Source organism: Parasteatoda tepidariorum, chromosome 8 (genome assembly GCF_982258835.1).
Source record: "Parasteatoda tepidariorum strain Cologne lab strain chromosome 8, Ptep-v5.0, whole genome shotgun sequence".
Taxonomy (NCBI): domain Eukaryota; kingdom Metazoa; phylum Arthropoda; class Arachnida; order Araneae; family Theridiidae; genus Parasteatoda; species Parasteatoda tepidariorum.
In genome coordinates, this window is record NC_141762.1 from 92,000,733 (window position 1) to 92,019,782 (window position 19,050).

At 29.2% G+C, this 19,050-nt stretch overlaps 1 protein-coding gene across 2 annotated transcripts in view; it reads left to right on the plus strand.

Moving 5' to 3' along the window:
* LOC107455153 (protein trachealess) overlaps window positions 1-19,050 on the plus strand; it is a 370,741-nt gene that overhangs the window by 21,767 nt on the left and 329,924 nt on the right. The window lies entirely within an intron of this gene.

Consider the following 19,050-nt stretch of genomic DNA (forward strand, 5'->3'; position numbering starts at 1 on the left):
TGGCATATGTTGAAAGTGCCTTGAAATGTTCCCTTCAATAAGCATTGATGTTCGAGGGTCATAATGGGCTTTGATGTTTTGTATTGGTCTGAAAGTTTTGCATTAGACTAATAAGGGTAAAAGGTTTGCATCAAACTAATAAGAATAAAAGTTTTGCATCAGACCAATAAGTGTAAAAGTTTTGCACGAGGCCAATAAGAGGATATTGCTCATCATCGTGAGCATTATTTCAATCGCCCTCCAGTGATGCCTGAAAGTCTGCAAAATGTCTTTAAAATGTTCCCTCCTATAAACGTTGCTGTCAGTGATGCTAGAGAATCATGATGGGCTTTGAAGTTCTATATTGGTCTGAAAATTTTGCATCAGACCAATAAGTGTAAAAGTTTTGCACCAGGCCAATAAGAGGATATTGCTCATCATCGAGAGCATTACTTCACTCGTCTTCCAGCGATGTCTGAAATGGCATTGGAAGTTGTTCCTTTTGGTTGGTGGCAAAATTTCATACCCTTTTCAAAAGATTTTATAAGAAATATTAAAGATCGTCTCACACTACTTGCAGACATGAAAACTGATGCTTAGAATGAAAGGGGTAGAATTTTCATGGGTTTAGTGCAGATCTCAATAGCTTCTAGACCAATAGGATGTACACGATGACCAACTAACTGCAATGAAAGAATTTTCTCCTTTTAAAAAACCTTTCAGCTGCATGCCAAATGCCTGAATCTTCAAGGCAGCTGTGCAGAAAAATCTGGCTATAAATTCTTCTTTTTTTCCCCCTCTCATTTTTTTTAATTACTCAGTGAAGGTTAAAATACCGACCCAAGTCATACATAAAAATACTGTACATATAATATAGTACAACTAAGAGAAGGGTACGTGGGGTTGCTAAAAAAATTTATGTATGTAAAAGGATATCGAAGTGGAAAAAGTTTAAGAACACCTGTAAATTCAACAATAACCCATGACGTGATTGTGTTTTTTTAAAAAGTGATTTCACAGTTTGACTAACATTGTTTCTTCATATGTTTCAAATAACGTGACATAAAAGAAAGTAATATTGTAATAACGTGTAAATTAGCATAATCACTTATTATTTATCGCGTTAACGTTTTGAAAAACAAAATGGCTTAAGTCAAATCCAAAATCAACTACTCAACTTAATTTCTTCTAACTTCCTTTGATACATCGAATGATAAATGAAGGGTTGGCGAGATTTATAAATTCTCTGGTCTATTATTTTCAACCAAAATTTAACATATTTTCTGATAATGATCGCATCATTCTCGCCTGGTAGGTGAAAGATCTGGAACGGACTCCAACGATACCATCTACCCTTTGCCTCCACTACAGCCCGTCAAGTCGGGGGTGGAGTTAGATAATGAAGATTAAAAAATAAATTTAAAAATGAACAAGTAGGATCATTATAATGTTTTCAGTTACAATATTGTGAGGTTATTAATGATATAAGGGAAAAGGTAGGTCAGATGGCCTTGGGTCATAAGGACCGCACCCACTTGTTGCCTTTGAGGTCTTGCAGAATTGAGTCGCTCTTCTCCGCTTACTCAGAAACTCCCTCGATAATTTGGAAAATGGAAAGTAGCCCCACTCCCTCTATTTTTCATTCAACCTTTTATTCACCATAAAGACGTCAATTGTAAAATGTGGAATTAAATAAAAGTTTTATTTCTTTCATTCGTGTTTTCTTAGAAAAATCGGTTCAATGTTGAACAATGATATCGTTATTTTGAACCAAAGTATGATTCAAATTTGCAGCAACATTAATAAGGGGTTAAATTGGACAGTGTTTGAACCTTAGTATCGTGTAATCAAATTTAAGATTGGCATCAGTGTGGTTTGATTTATCACCACATTAAGGTTGCATCATATTCAACCAATATTAAAATTAAACATCCTCCAAAAGGAGTATAAAAATTATATAAAGAGAAAGCTATGTTGTTGTTGCTGCTAATTCCCATCTGGTTTGACGGGGTCAGACCAGATCAATAAATCCGTTGACATTAGGAAAATCCGAAACCAGAATGGGAGAGGAATGAATGTCGTTCCAGTTCAGCCATAAACAGTTCAAGATGTGCTCAGGTGATGCCTGGTTTTGTGGGCATTTAGGGCAAAGAGGAAAGATCTTTTGATTAGCAGAAAATTTGAGACTTTTCAGGTGTCCACTGGCCAGTCGGGATAAGCAAGTGTTGGTTTGCCTGTCACCAGGAAGGGATAGAGAGAGTCCTGGTCTTTTTGCCTTCTACCAGTAGTGAGTAGGGGGAAGCAGCCACTTTTGTTTGTTCTGGGCCTTTTGCCTTGCGAAAAGTTCAAGGTATGTAAGCTCTGAGGTGGAAGGGACTGGATGGTCTAGTCCTTTCTTTGCGAGAAAATCAGCCAACTCGTTGCCGTGGATAACGACGTGGGACGGGATCCATTGAAAGTGGACCTCATGCTGCTGGGAAATGAGCTTTACAGAGAAAGCTATAAATGGGATAGTCCAATAGTCTTCCTCAAGACACATCTATTGGAATAATTAATGCGATATTTCTGAATAAAGAATAATTGTCCTAAGATAAAAATTATTCTTTATATGTATCGATATCGTAAAAAAATACTTGCTGAAAAAGAACATATGTTACGCTTTGTAAACATTGACATTGTAAATTCGTAGTGTGGTCGGTGCTTATTGAAAACGAAACAGGGACGGGATGTGAAGAAATAATAGAATTTTATTAAAGTATAGTCCGGAGCCCCAAAAATGAGAACATTACATGCTGGCGGATAGATAGAGAAGAGCAATTTACCTTGGAAAGAGGGTTTTTATATCTTTCTGGACAATATATTTAAATATTAATAGGTCTTAGTAACGTGGGACTGATCAATTTCTCCAGCTACTAAAGACATCATCACATTTTTTGAGATAATTAGATCAATATTATAACTTTCTTTTTTGGAAAGGTTTTAAATGATTGCGCATTAGATGTAAGTTCTATTTATGGATTATATTTAACATATAATTCTTTTTACATTACATATATGTATTCGTTCGTCTTTGTGTCATGGTTGTTGAAAAAACACAGAAAATTGTTGCCGACATTTATTTTGAAGGAGATTGTTTTTCTTCACTATGTTTAGGTTATGGTTATGTATTACTGTTAATACTAATAAGTACAAATTGACTGTGAAAAATTCATTATTTTATTAAACCTTTTGAGCTATTTTATTAAACTATGTAACACCGTTAGATATTTAACGTTTAAATTTATCACGAAAAAAAAGCGCCGTTGTTAAAGCACTGAAAAACGCACCGAAAAAACAAAACAAAAAAAAAACGCCTCATTAACTCTTACATACACAGTCCATTCACATTATTGTGCGCCCCACCTACTTTTGACTTTTGATATCCAAATTTGAGCACAAACGGTAAAAGAGTTCTCTTTGAATAAAGATTTACAAATCCTACTACTCGCATATTCTGGGGACCAAAAAGCCGTATATCCATAAAAAGTGCGTTTTTCCAAAGGAAGTACGTTTTTGCTCTTTAAAATATAGTAATCCCTTAATTGTTGGAAATTTTATAGTGTACCCTTCAAATCATAAAGATTTTATCTTTTGCACAATAAGATCTGATCATTAGTTAAAATATTATTGAAAGCATTTTTTTCTTTACGTATGAACATTACAATAGTGTTTTATAGAGCCGTGATGTGTCAGGGCATAGAGCGCACGCCTTTGAGTGAGGTGCACCTAGCTATACGAATTTCGCACCCGGCTCGCACCAACCACAGAGCTGACGTAAAATATCATCAATGGTTGACAGATCATGGGTTAGAGTCCCCTTGCCGTCAGGCTAACCGTTGGAGGTTTTCGTGGCTTGCCTCCCGAAATGTGGGTTAGCTCCATCAAAAAGTCCTCCATGAAGGCAAATTTCTTCCAATACTTGATTCTGGAGTTTCCTTGTCGTCTGGATTAGATTCAAAATTACAATGAGTTGAACGTTAGTAGTCGTAAAAAAAAAGAAAAAAAAATTCTGGCATTTGATACCTTAAGTCCTGCTGTGTCAGCTGTAGTTATATTCTGAGTTACAAACATCTAATATTTAACCACGTGAAATTGTTTCCTTTAATAAACTTTGCACCCCTACTGAAGATGCGACATCAATATCAATATGATACTGTTTATTTTCTTTGTAATGTTTGTTTGTATTTAGTTCATTTCTAAGTAATGCTGTTTTCCGGATTTAATATTTGATATCCTACCTATTTGTTAAAACTCTAATTTGAAAATTTTGAATATGTTTGCTCATGTGATTGAACTGTTACGCTCACTTCGAACTTTCGGAGTTAAGTTAGTTATTGGTAGTCGTAAACTAAAAATTGGGTCGGCTGTTTAACGACAGTTATAAAAAAAGATAAAATAGTGTTTTATAAATAGAACAAACGCTTCACAGAAAATCTCCTCGAAAAACCAAAAAATTTAGAAGAAAAACTAATAAATAATAACTCTAGGGTGCAACGACGGCTTTTCTTCAATCTTGAAATCAGAGGCGCTTTGGAACAAAACACTGGGTGTAAGATATTAACTTATCAAATGGCTCCTTCCCTGTCTCTCACCACCCTTCTATTATTTATGGGCAATGGCGACCTTTTAACACCTCGACATATCCGGATATAACACGCGGGGGAGTCAATTAAAAACTGATTTAAGGAATGTTCGGGGACTAGTAAAGGTCACTAACGCTTTATCTTCTTTTTTTCTTTTCCTTTAGTAAAAGAGAAGAAAAGAAAAAAATTCGCTTTCATCATTGAAAGAAGAATTTCCCAGTTACATTATTAAAAATTGAAGAATTCCGACTTTTGCTTCATTTCTTTATTATAAAATATGAGTATCCAATATGAATATCATTAATAATTTTGAATAAAATATTATTATAGGTATATGAGTATTCTATATAGGATATGAGTATTGAGTATGAAATATAAATATCCTTTATGGTACATAAGTAATCTATATATGGCATTTTATTATTAGATAAAATAAAATTAATCTATATAAAATATGAGTATTCTATATAGGATATGAGTATTGAGTATGAAATATAAATATCCTTTATGGTACATAAGTAATCTATATATGGCATTTTATTATTAGATAAAATAAAATTAATCTATATAAAATATGAGTATTCTATATAGGATATGAGTATTGAGTATGAAATATAACTATCCTTTATGGTACATAAGTAATCTATATATGGCATTTTATTATTAGATAAAATAAAATTAATCTATATAAAATATGAGTATTCTATATAGGATATGAGTATTGAGTATGAAATATAAATATCCTTTATGGTACATAAGTAATCTATATATGGCATTTTATTATTAGATAAAATAAAATTAATCTATATAAAATATGAGTATTCTATATAGGATATGAGTATTGAGTATGAAATATAAATATCCTTTATGGTACATAAGTAATCTATATATGGCATTTTATTATTAGATAAAATAAAATTAATCTATATAAAATATGAGTATTCTATATAGGATATGAGTATTGAGTATGAAATATAAATATCCTTTATGGTACATAAGTAATCTATATATGGCATTTTATTATTAGATAAAATAAAATTAATCTATATAAAATATGAGTATTCTATATAGGATATGAGTATTGAGTATGAAATATAAATATCCTTTATGGTACATAAGTAATCTATATATGGCATTTTATTATTAGATAAAATAAAATTAATCTATATAAAATATGAGTATTCTATATAGGATATGAGTATTGAGTATGAAATATAAATATCCTTTATGGTACATAAGTAATCTATATATGGCATTTTATTATTAGATAAAATAAAATTAATCTATATAAAATATGAGTATTCTATATAGGATATGAGTATTGAGTATGAAATATAAATATCCTTTATGGTACATAAGTAATCTATATATGGCATTTTATTATTAGATAAAATAAAATTAATCTATGTAAAATATGAGTATTCTATATAGGATATGAGTATTGAGTATGAAATATAAATATCCTTTATGGTACATAAGTAATCTATATATGGCATTTTATTATTAGATAAAATAAAATTAATCTATATAAAATATGAGTATTCTATATAGGATATGAGTATTGAGTATGAAATATAACTATCCTTTATGGTACATAAGTAATCTATATATGGCATTTTATTATTAGATAAAATAAAATTAATCTATATAAAATATGAGTATTCTATATAGGATATGAGTATTGAGTATGAAATATAAATATCCTTTATGGTACATAAGTAATCTATATATGGCATTTTATTATTAGATAAAATAAAATTAATCTATATAAAATATGAGTATTCTATATAGGATATGAGTATTGAGTATGAAATATAAATATCCTTTATGGTACATAAGTAATCTATATATGGCATTTTATTATTAGATAAAATAAAATTAATCTATATAAAATATGAGTATTCTATATAGGATATGAGTATTGAGTATGAAATATAAATATCCTTTATGGTACATAAGTAATCTATATATGGCATTTTATTATTAGATAAAATAAAATTAATCTATATAAAATATGAGTATTCTATATAGGATATGAGTATTGAGTATGAAATATAAATATCCTTTATGGTACATAAGTAATCTATATATGGCATTTTATTATTAGATAAAATAAAATTAATCTATATAAAATATGAGTATTCTATATAGGATATGAGTATCGAGTATGAAATATAAATATCCTTTATGGTACATAAGTAATCTATATATGGAATTTTATTATTAGATAAAATAAAATTAATCTGTATAAAATATGAGTATTCTATATAGGATATGAGTATTGAGTATGAAATATAAATATCCTTTATGGTACATAAGTAATCTATATATGGCATTTTATTATTAGATAAAATAAAATTAATCTATATAAAATATGAGTATTCTATATAGGATATGAGTATTGAGTATGAAATATAAATATCCTGTATGGTACATAAGTAATCTATATATGGCATTTTATTATTAGATAAAATAAAATTAATCTATATAAAATATGAGTATTCTATATAGGATATGAGTATTGAGTATGAAATATAAATATCCTGTATGGTACATAAGTAATCTATATATGGCATTTTATTATTAGATAAAATAAAATTAATCTATATAAAATATGAGTATTCTATATAGGATATGAGTATTGAGTATGAAATGTAAATATCCTTTATGGTACATAAGTAATCTATATATGGAATTTTATTATTAGATAAAATAAAATTAATCTGTATAAAATATGAGTATTCTATATAGGATATGAGTATTGAGTATGAAATATAAATATCCTTTATGGTACATAAGTAATCTATATATGGCATTTTATTATTAGATAAAATAAAATTAATCTATATAAAATATGAGTATTCTATATAGGATATGAGTATTGAGTATGAAATATAAATATCCTTTATGGTACATAAGTAATCTATATATGGAATTTTATTATTAGATAAAATAAAATTAATCTGTATAAAATATGAGTATTCTATATAGGATATGAGTATTGAGTATGAAATATAAATATCCTTTATGGTACATAAGTAATCTATATATGGCATTTTATTATTAGATAAAATAAAATTAATCTATATAAAATATGAGTATTCTATATAGGATATGAGTATTGAGTATGAAATATAAATATCCTTTATGGTACATAAGTAATCTATATATGGCATTTTATTATTAGATAAAATAAAATTAATCTATATAAAATATGAGTATTCTATATAGGATATGAGTATTGAGTATGAAATATAAATATCCTTTATGGTACATAAGTAATCTATATATGGAATTTTATTATTAGATAAAATAAAATTAATCTGTATAAAATATGAGTATTCTATATAGGATATGAGTATTGAGTATGAAATATAAATATCCTTTATGGTACATAAGTAATCTATATATGGCATTTTATTATTAGATAAAATAAAATTAATCTATATAAAATATGAGTATTCTATATAGGATATGAGTATTGAGTATGAAATATAAATATCCTGTATGGTACATAAGTAATCTATATATGGCATTTTATTATTAGATAAAATAAAATTAATCTGTATAAAATCTGAGTATTCTTTAAGAGACATGAATATTAAGTACCTAATAAAAGTAATATGTGTTCGATGCAAAATAGGACCAATTTAGCATTCTATTATAAATATGAGTATTCTATTGGGAATATGAATATTATAGAGCATTCTATTCATGACATATAAGTATTTGTCATGAAATATGAACATACTCATGAAATAGGAATATCCTACATGACATGTGATCATATAAGAGTATTTAAAATACGAGTATTCTATAAGAAATATGAATAATTGTGAACAAAATAAGATTTCAACGTAAAATATCAGCATATATGAATAAGTATGAATACGAAAAGTATTCTAGTGAAAATGGAGAAATGTTTTAATATTTCAAGTATGAGTAATATGTCAAATATGAGTATCTTATATGAAATATGAATACTATATATGAAATTTGTGAATTTTATATATAGACATGAGTATTAAGTTCAAAAGTAATGCATGTAGAATATAATTATTTTAGAGAAAATATGAACATTCGGTTATAAATATGAGTGTTATTTTCAAAATACGTTATTCAACGCAAAATATGATCATTTGAGCATATTATAATAAATATGAGCATTCTATAAATATTATAGGAGAAGTATTCTATTCTAAATAAAAGAATAACATGTCACATATAAATATTCTATATGGTATACGAGCATTCTACATGAAATGTGAATATTCTAGAGCATATATGAGTAAATATGCATAATTATATACTGCACACAAAATATGAGATTAATTTATTTCTGCGAAAAATATGACCTTTCTATCATAAGTATAAGCATTCTACAAAACATATGAGTATTCCAGTGAAAATAGAAGTATTCAATTCAAAATATGAGTATTCTACACATAATGATATTAATATTCGATACAAAATATTAATATTATATATGAAGTATGAGTAATCTACGCGAAATGTGTCTTGTATTAAATATGAGTATTCTATATGAAGTAGGAGTATTCTATATACATGATAATACAAGTAATTACGTATGATATATCATTACTCTATATAAAATATAGATGGTAAAATAAATTGAAAAACGAATTGTGAAGTTTTAACTATGAAAACATTCAAATTATTTTATCAAGCTAAATGAATTATTTTTATTCTTCTTGCACTATAAAACTACCTGATACATACATTAAAAATTAGCCGTGAGGTTCCAACTATGAAATCAGATACGCAAATTAAAATTCTAATTGCAAAATGTTTCATCAAGAATGTTCGCCTTGCACACGAACACTAACTGACCACTCAATAAAAAATAAGCTCTGAAGTTTAAATTATGAAATCAGTCACAAAAGTTAATTTCATTTGCAAAATGTCCAAACCGGAATAATTGCCTCCTTGCGCAAAGGATACTAACATAGCATTCGATAAAATTTAGCCGTAACTGTCATAATTTTAATAGCTAAATGCCCCAGTTAGAATATCCTCCTTGCACAAGAGCACTGACTCAGCATTCGATAGAAATTAGTCTTGAGGTTTTACCCTAAAAATAGTTATTATTATCTAATAGTTATAGTTATAATAATTAAAATAGTTTTATTAGCTGAATGTGTTAGTTGGAATGTTATCCTCCTTGCACAAAAACACTAACTGACTCAGCATTCAATAGAAATTAGTCATGAGTTTCAATTATAAAAGCAGTTGCAATTAATTTTATTAGCTGAATGTCTCAGTTGGAATGTTATTCTTCTTGCACAAAAACACTAACTGATTCAGCATTCAATAGAAATTAGTCATGAGTTTCAATTATAAAAGCAGTTGCAATTAATTTTATTAGCTGAATGTCTCAGTTGGAATGTTATTCTCCTTGCACAAGAACACTAACTGACTCAGCATTCGATAGAAATTAGTCACGAGTTTTAACCCTAAAAATAGTTATAAATAATTTTATTAGTTAAATGTCTCAGTTGGAATATTATCCTCCTTTAACAAGAACACTGACTCAGCATTCGATAGAAATTAGTCACGAGTTTTAACCCTAAAAATAGTTATCAATAATTTTATTAGTTAAATGTCTCAGTTGGTATATTATCCTCCTTTAACAAGAACACTGACTCAGCATTCGCTAGAAATTAGTCACGAGTTTTAACCCTAAAATTAGTTATAAATAATTTTATTAGTTAAATGTCTCAGTTGGAATATTATCCTCCTTTAACAAGAACACTGACTCAGCATTCGATAGAAATTAGTCACGAGTTTTAACCCTAAAAATGGTTATAATTTTATTAGCTAAATGCTTCAGTATTTGTTTTGCATAAGGACATATCATGAAAAAACTTCGCTAAATTGGTTTGAAAACGAATATATTCCAATGTAGATCTCATGCGGAAAGAGGAAGTAAAGAACCGCCCAAATCCGACTTCTGGTTGATTGGTTTCACACATAATAATGAATCGTAGAAAGGATATGAAATAATGAGCCTTTCATTGACAATGGGAAGTAAAGTTGGGGTTGGCCAACATTTAAACGCCTCCCAGCAGATGGTGCAATCGGTTTCTTTGTTTCTGAACAAGAATGTTAGATAATTTTTTAGCGGAATAAAAAATAGAATTTGAATAAACTACTTTGAGGAGGTGTTTTCCCGAGCATTTTAAAGATTATTTTTAAACGATTAAATCTTTTGGATTATCATCCAAAATTCTATTTTGTAAGTAAAATAATTAAAAAAAAAATTTAATATTTATTGTAGGATAATATTGGGTACTTTTTCATAATAAGTGATATAAGTCACTGCAGCTGTTTCTGTATTATGAAAGAGTATCTTTATTCCTGGAACTGAAAATTCTGCACAAAACTATAGCTTAAAATTCCGAAGAGACTATTAAGCATCTTAACCATTTTTAGTTGTCTTTTTTTTCTTGACTTTTTAACTTATTATTTTCCAGCATAACTTATTATTTTCCTTATGATTTGACTTATATTTTAGATAACTTATGGCATAACTTATTATTTTCCATATGATGGTGAATAATAAGTTAGAGAGTAGAATAAAAAAAAAAAAAGAGAGTATATTTCAGAATAAGTAAAGAAAGGTAGCTCACTTTCATCTTGAAACATTACCTTAGTAAATTAAAGACAATAGAAAAACAATTGTTTGTTTTTATTTTTTAAAGTCATTTTATTTTATGTCTGTTGGTGATCATAAATCAAATCAGATGTATTTTTTGAATTAAACTAATTTAATGAGAAAAACGTGAAAGGAAAAACCATAAAACCTCTTAATGTATGTACGCGCTTCAGCCATTGGACTCTTCAAATTTAATGTATTTATCACTGGGGATATTTTCTATCAGTACAGTATTAGGAGCAACTCGCGATGGTCACAGTGTTTTAGGCACTGAGCTGTCATTGTAAAAGTCTGAGGTTCTGTCACCAGTTTCGCCTTGAAGCACAACCAGCTTCAGTTCGAAGTGTGCCAGCTTGCTTGGGAAATAAAGGTAGGCCACATAGGCAACATCATGTTGTTGGTCAAGAAATTGTGAATCCTTAACCTGACTTAACCATCTACTCCACAACGGTCTTTAATTAGAAAGCTTTGCTTTTACCATGGTCGGAGCAGGCCAGGACATGTAGAATATAAATTAACTAAGTTTGAATGTCAGAGATTTGTGAGAGTTTGAATGTCAGAGATATCTTTAATCCAAAGTGAGCATTATTTCCTCTGAACCGACAGAAAAAGTATTAAGGTATTTTGCAGATCAGGTCTGAACTTAAATCAAAATACTGTATTATGACTAGCAGTGGTTTTGTATTATATTCGAGGTACAAAATAATCACATAAATCTTGTTGCAATGTGAGTTTCGATTGCTTTGCTAAACATTTATCACGATTTAATACTTATTGTTTGAAAGAAAATTTAAAATGGGCAAGATTTTCAAAAACCAATATTTTTTAGACATATGCGAAGGTTTCTATTTATATTTGTGGCCTTAAGCGTTACCAGGTGACTGTTATTTTTCAATCGAAATTGAATACTTTGAAAGTATAGAATCCATGGGAAGTATTTTGAAAAACAATAGAACTAATTTTGATCATAAATATTATTTTTTCATTATTAGGCCTAAAATATAAATAGTATTGAGACTTTTGTTATATTTGTGGCCTTAAGTGTTGTCAGGTGACCGTTAATTTTTCAATTGAAATTGAATGCTTTTAATATGTAGAATCTATGGGAAATATTTTGAAAAACAATAAAACTAATTTTGATCAAAAATATTTCTTTTTTATTATATCAGGCCAGAACTATAAGTAGCAACCCTTGTAAGTACAAAGAGAGTCCGTTTCAGTTATTTAAACTTGTGTGAGATCTTAAACAGCAACGATAAAAAAAAATATCCACATTGAGACTTTTGTTGTAGAGTTTACGAATTTGACTTTTTAGTCTTAATTAATTTATACCTTCAAAAGTTTTAGAAGTCTAGGAATATATTGGCATACTGTTTCATTAGTTCGAGTTTCTGTTTTGAAATTTTAAAGCCATAATCAAACCATTATCATAATTCAATCTATTAATAGCACCAGGAATTAAGGAATAGCATTTTGATCATGTACCCACAACTACTAATCTGTAAGAGTGTTTCGAAATATAATTTTTTAATACTTTATTTTAACCTTTTTAACTAATTATTTGTTAATTTTTGTGCCATACAATTTTCAATAGCATACTATTTCATTAGCACGAGTTTTTGTTTGGAAATATCAATAAAACCATTATTCAATTTTATGCTCTTTTATAGGTAAGTCAAATTATAACTTTTTATATCAGTAGAGCTTAACTTTATTTTTCTATACTGTGGGGTTTTACCAAGAAAACCTGTAGTCTACACTATACAGTCCAGACTTGGCGAGTTGGCTATAGCAAAAGCGTATGAGACAGAATTGAAATAATGTATTAAGTTAAGAAAATATCTATAACGATTTAATTATAACATTTTATGTCAATGGAGCTTAACTTTATTTTTCTATACTGTGGGGTTTTACCAAGAAAACCTGTAGTCTACACTATACAGTCTAGACTTGGTGAGTTGGCTATAGCAAAAGCGTATGAGACAGAATTGAAATAATGTTTTAAGTTAAGAAAATATCTATAACGATTTAATTATAACATTTTATGTCAGTGAAGCTTAACTTTATTTTTCTATACTGTGGGGTTTTACCAAGAAAACCTGTAGTCTACACTATACAGTCCAGACTTGGCGATAGCAAAAGCGTATTAGACAGATCATTGAAATAATTTATCAGGTTAAAAAACATTATCTATAACGATTGCAATTCAATTGGTCTTCAACCTCTTAAGAAGCTGAAATAATTGAGTGCAATTAAATGATAAAATTGAGCTTAACGTGAGCTTTAACGCCTCTCACTGAGAAGGCGCTCACGGAAGTAGAATCATGAATGATATAAATTCTCATAAATAGTATTCTAGCCCCCGGGTATATTCCACCGCATGGGGTGGGTATGACAAATGGCAAATCGTGATTACAATTCTATTCCCCAATCGAGGCCGTGAAAAATCCGCGGTGGAGGCGAACATAATAAGCTTGTTACTACTCGCTTTCTGATTTCAAAATACATTCGTGATTGGTGTCATTCGATTTGGAACAATCTTCCTTTGTTCTTCAACAATGCCGACTGAGTGAGGTGGAATCGTTTATAACTGAACTTTTGATGAAGGAAATTAACCCTTTAACCACCCTCTCATTGAAAGTGGAAACTTGGTTCGTAGTAAAAAACATTGGTTATGTAAAAATATTAGTCTCCGAATAAGTTAATTGTTTAAATTTGCTGCAACAAGTCAGACTATTCGTAAGTTCAAATTTGCAATTATGCATGCCTTGTTACACAGTCTTCCTGCTGCATTTATATTATAACTGCATTTAACATTTTTAATGAATTTAATTTCATGACTGAATTTCCATGCTTTAAAATTCATTTTTCATTTTTTGAAAAACCACAAAAATTATTCTGCTTGTTATTGGTGGTCAGTATTGAAATGGGGGGGGGGGATAAATGGTGAAATAGTTTCGGGGTAATATTCGATGAAGCAACTGTAGAAATTACTAGAGGAAAATTTTTAGACAAATTTTTGAAAATATTGAAATATTTTGTTAAAAGTTCTTAGTCTATTGTACAACGTTAATTTATTTTACCAAAGGCAAAAGACATTAAAACTTACAAATCTCAGCAACTGAAGGTGTTAATTTTTTAATCACTTTGTATTTAAGGAGTGGAAGAAGGTTACAAATGCATTTGGCATCAAAAATCGACAAGTAACCTTAGATAACCTGTCGTTTGGTAGCAAACTGTGTAAGAAGCCGAATGTCTGTGGCTTGATCAATTTCAATGAGTGCTAGAAATTTATAGAGTTTGTCAATTAATTGTGAACCTGAAATAAATGCAAGTCCAAGATATTCATCGTTTTTAAGTAATATTCCTGGCATGTTTATTTCGTTTAACTCGCTTTCAATTAAAGACTTCTTCTATTTTGAACCTAACGATAATAAACCTCTACATTTTATTTAAATAAAGCCCCACCCTTTTTCTGTAATTAAAACATACCTTACTTTTAATCTTTCCAATAGTTTAATCATCAATTATAATATCCACGTTTGTCATTTTTGGCTAGTAATTGAATTTTAATTATAAAAATATAATTTTTATTACGTCATATCCAAGAGTTAGATTCAGCAGCTATTTAGCTTTATTATACTAACCACTTTTGACCAGTGCTTTAAATAAATTCGAAAAACGCGTTTTAGTAATAGTACATATAAGTACTTCAAAGGAAAGTAAACTCATAAATGTGATAAAATAATTATTTTAAAAGAAATTCATTTAATACAGCCTAATTAAATCACTTACTTACTTTTATTTATTTATATATAAATGTCTTACGTGGCACCATAAACTCGGATGTTTCTCTAATTATCGGCAACACTATAATTATTATTCATTCTGTTTTGTTGTCTTAAATAATAATTTAGGTAGTGTTTAATAATTGTCTATATGTTAAGTATTAATCTAGGATAGTTTTTTATTTTTATAGAAATAAGAACTTAGTAATGAAATAATAATTTATATTTATTTTTTATCTTTTGCATACTATCATACCAAACATGGGTGATGGTACTTGCCTTTTTCAAGCAATAGCATTTATATATATATATTATGAAACTTAATTTATGGCTCGAGAGGTGTGTAAGAAAGGCGCGTAATGGAGCATTGACATGAGTTTTCAATCTTATCTAAAGACAAATATGGAAATAAATTTAATGCTTCAACTGCCCCAATGAGGTGAATATGCAATGGCTGGTCGATACTAATTCTGCACCCGGATCGCACCAACCACAGTGCTGACGTAAAATATGCTCAGTAGTTGACGGATCAGGGGTTAGAATCGACTTTGCCGTCAGACTAATGGGAGGTGGTTCCATGCAACGCAAATATGGGTTAGTTCTATCAAAAAGTCCTCCACAGAGGCAAAATTTCTCCCAATACTAGATCCTGGAGTTCCCTTTGTTTTCTGGATTGTGTTCAAAATTACAAAGCTTCAGCGTTGAGCATTGGTAGTCCTAAACTCAAAATTGAGTTTGCTGTTCAACGATGGTTTTAAAATTAAATACTTCTATTGCCTACTATATACACAAGTGTCAGAAATTGAGAGAATTTGCAGACTTGGTCTTTTATCTTTAGAACTACTAAACCGATTTTAATGAAATTTGATATGTATATACATTGATACAATACAAAACAAATATCCATTCAACAATTGTAATACACACGCATGAAGATGTGCAAAACTCGTTGGAGTCGGAAGGTATGAAACAGCGGTTGCAGAATAAATGAAAAAATAGGTTAATAGGAGGAATGGTCCCCTCTTACAGATATACAGGCTTTGAAGTGTGATTTCATATTTGAAATAAGGCAATTTATCATTTCCTGTGGCAATTGGCCTGAATTGTCCTGTAGTAGTTTCATACCTTCCGACTCCAACGAGTGTTATGCATTTTCATGCGTGTGTATTACAATTGTTGAATGGCTATTTGTATTGCATTGTATCAATGTATATACATATCAAATTTCATTAAAATCGGTCCAGTAGTTTTAGAGATAATCGACGAAGTCTGCAAATTCTCTTAATTTCTGTATGATGAAATGTCCCCAACTCATACTTAAGGTGGTTTGTGTGATTTAATGACTACCGGAGATATTTTGAATTATTTCTAAAACTCGACGCTTAGAGAACTCTGATAATATCTCGGACAACTCTTAAAAATAGTTAAAATTGAAATCACAAGTATTTATGCTTGGGGAAAACCCCGGACAACAGATTTATTGTTCAAAACTAATTATGGTGCAAGGATTGGAAGACGAGTTAAAAAACTAGAATATTTAAATGCACTTGTGCTGTGCATTCTGCATGGTTACTATTAAAGTTTATATATTGAACAAGATAATTTTAAAAGGGAACCAAGACTAGGGCTAAATATCTAAAATTTGTAAATTTTAATTTTTAGCAATTTCTGCAGATTGTAGGATATTTTTATAGTGTATTTCTTAGCCTTTCGGCCATAAAGCAAAATCCTCTAGACTCCAATAATAAGATATTTAATTGCCTTAAAACTTCTCAAAAGGTTAAATGAATCTAGTTTCTTACCTTTTTTTAATAATTTTTCTATGTAATTACGAACATCCGAACAACGAGTGTAAATCCAGTTATGTTTTTAATTCATAGACGATCGCATTTTAAAGGCAAATGAAAAGAAAAAAAAATTATATAATATTTTGACAAAACTGTAGCCACCATACTGGGTTCCTGAAGGCTAAACCAATTTTTTAATTTTTTTATATTGCAAATTAATAAAAATTTAAATTTTTTAATTAAAATGTATGGATTATTTTTAAAAAAATGTAATTTAAATTAATTAAAAATTGAAAATCCTTCATAAGTAATCCTTATATTTTAATTAACAAAAATAATTTTCTTTTGTCTTTAAAAATGCAATTATTTATTTAAATTAATTAAAATTAAGAAATAATTTATAAATTGAATGAAGCATATTAAATAGTTAACAATCTTTTTTTAGAACTTTGAGGCATATATTACCTAAAAGGTTATCTTAGGTGCCTCATTTGTACCCTATTCAAGCGTTTCAAACATGCTTTTTAGTTTAAACTAAATTTTGTTTTAACCCTTTGCGTACGGCGCTCAGTATGTTGAAGTCCACTATTCTGGTCCACCTGTTATACCAGCCGTAAGCAAAAGGTAATAGGAATTTTCAAGATGGGTACTCCACTTGTAATTTTATTTCTTCAGTTGTTACAATTTTTGTACCTAATTTTAAGCGAAAGACTTTAAACTCTTAATCGTGCATGTATTAATTGAAATAGTATAAATTGGAATAATATATAAAAGAGAATAAATCGGAGTTGGAGTAGTCGAACTCTCAGAAAAGTCTGAAATAATATAGTTAGAGTCGGAGCCAAACATTTCATCTTCCAATCTCTTTCTACAGTTCCTCATATACATGTATTTAACAAATGGACGATTAAAACCTCATAAATTACAAATAGTCAATGAAATTCAAATAAAATCTAATCTGTGGACAATTCTCAATCAAGAGATTTAACTGCAACCGTTGAATAGCATTGGTTCATAAATCATTTCATTCCAATTGAGTGATGAGAAAAAAAGTTTGAATGAACATCTACACAAAATTCGAAACTAGTGATTACTGGTGACAGTGACTAAGCAGTTGGTAGCGTCCAGTTTTTTAATGTTGGCAAACCTCGCCCGTCGCGAGAAACAACGAGATAGACGCGTGATTGCCCCAAGGGTTCTAAACGATTCAAAGTATTTATCCTCTGTAGGGTTCGATACAAGGTATAACAAAGATTAATGACTATGAACTGCACGCTTCTGTTCTGTTAGCCTGCTATTTAAAAACAAATTTGTTCGTAATTAAAGTAATTAAGGCAGCCTTCAGAATTATTTTGTAAAGAGTTTGCTAGTGGTTAGGGTCGGACAAATTAATATGCAATTCGAGATTTAAAATCGTTTTTATTGACAAAAATTTTATTGTAGGGCATGTTAAGTTTATATTATTGATTTTGCAGTTGGGAACTATTGAAATTAAGTTATGTAAAATAAAAGAAGTTGAAATAATGCTAAAGTTGAAGGTTTTTTGTATTACTTTCAGCAAAATTTAGATTGAAAAATGTCAGTGTAGGGAATACCGGGCAATGGCCATTAACCTCCAAAAAATTAATGTAATGAATACAGAGAAGTGTATACTGGGCAGTGGGCCTTAATTCTAGAAAAAAAAATCGGAGTGTAGAATATTGGACAAGTTTATATCAAGTAATGAATTTTTTCCTTAAAAAAATAGTGTTGAAAATAACAGGCAACAACCCTTTGTATTGAAAAAAAAAACAGTAATGGGAATATCTGGTGATAACTCCTTACGTTGAATAAACAGTGCAATTACCCTTTGTCTTAAAAAATAGTGTAGGGAATACTATGCATTCTTTCCTTGGGAAAGGAATGGAATTATCCACACCCTTTGGGAAGAAGCATAAAAATAAATAAGTAGTTTTGCACGCTTTCTATTTTGTAAACTTGTTCCCAGGTTTGATTCCTGGCGTTGACTAATTGGTCATGTATTTGTAAGTTTTCTATATTTTTCCTGCCGTTATCTTTTCTGGTAAAAAGTACTGGAACATTGATTAACACTAAGTTTTACGGTAAATTTTTAGAAATTGTTCTTCCAGTGTATAAGTAGTCCAATAAGGAGAAATTTAAGTATTTAAATGAGTACATAGGAAGTAGAAAAAAAGACT